Raw genomic sequence first — 861 nt, 5'->3', positions numbered from 1 at the left:
GGTGTAACTATCCATTCATCCATCCATCCATCCATCCATTCTCTGAACTGTTTTGCCAGTAAGTAAGTCGCAGAGTGGAACCTTTGGAATGCTGTTTTTAGACACGAGACACACGCGCACACTATATATATATATGTGTATGTGTGTGTGTGTGTGTGTGTGTGTATGTGTGTGTGTGTGTATAAGCTGTTTAAGGCATATATTAGGGACACCCTGTCCAACATAGTCGTGCATAATTCATTGACAGCATGTACGGACTCGTATAATGCATTGACAGCATGTACGGACTCGTACTCCGCAGCCAAGATATTGCGCAGCACGGTGTAATGGTCCGTTCCATTTCCCGTTCAACAGTTAGGATCACATTTTCCCTGTTTGCAATCAATTGTCCTCGACGGTGATGTCAAGCCTGCAACCCTTGAGGTGAATTTGTCATGGTTTGTGCAAATGAATCGAAAGGTTCCACCCTCTGACCTGAAAACGTCTCTCGGTAAAACAAAAACGCCTTGGTGGAGGTCCGCGCTCTCCGGCAACCTCTGTCACGGCCACGGACGGGACCTCAGCCCGGGAAAGTGTCGATCACGCGCACAACCCACCCAACAAGTCATAAATACACAAAGAATGCTTGGCGGGGGTAACGAACGACAGAGCCGGCCGGCTACATTCTTCGGCCATATTGTTTTCTCAGCCCTATCGCACACAGAGTCGTCCGGTAGAATCGCGTGTCGGTCCATCGAAAAAAGGCAAATAGAAAAAAAGGGGAGCATCGATGAGCGGCATCATAAATAAGCCATTAGTACCTCCGACCAAGGAGCGGTCGTCCTCATCATTCCAATACGTTTGCGTCCACGGCGGCGTGGG

The 861-nt window shown here is 48.9% G+C and overlaps 1 long non-coding RNA gene across 1 annotated transcript; it reads left to right on the top strand.

Moving 5' to 3' along the window:
* Window positions 1-146: 146 nt before the first annotated feature.
* On the top strand, window positions 147-607 carry LOC109510170 (uncharacterized). Its single transcript, XR_002167084.1, has 2 exons — window positions 147-250; window positions 307-607. It is a non-coding gene; the product is annotated as an uncharacterized LOC109510170 (long non-coding RNA).
* The last annotated feature ends 254 nt before the right edge of the window (window positions 608-861 follow it).

This window comes from Hippocampus comes, unplaced genomic scaffold (assembly GCF_001891065.2).
Source record: "Hippocampus comes isolate QL1 unplaced genomic scaffold, H_comes_QL1_v1.1 scaffold39, whole genome shotgun sequence".
NCBI classification, from domain to species: domain Eukaryota; kingdom Metazoa; phylum Chordata; class Actinopteri; order Syngnathiformes; family Syngnathidae; genus Hippocampus; species Hippocampus comes.
Note: the sequence above shows the minus strand (reverse complement) of the source record. Positions and strands in the feature narration are given on the sequence as shown.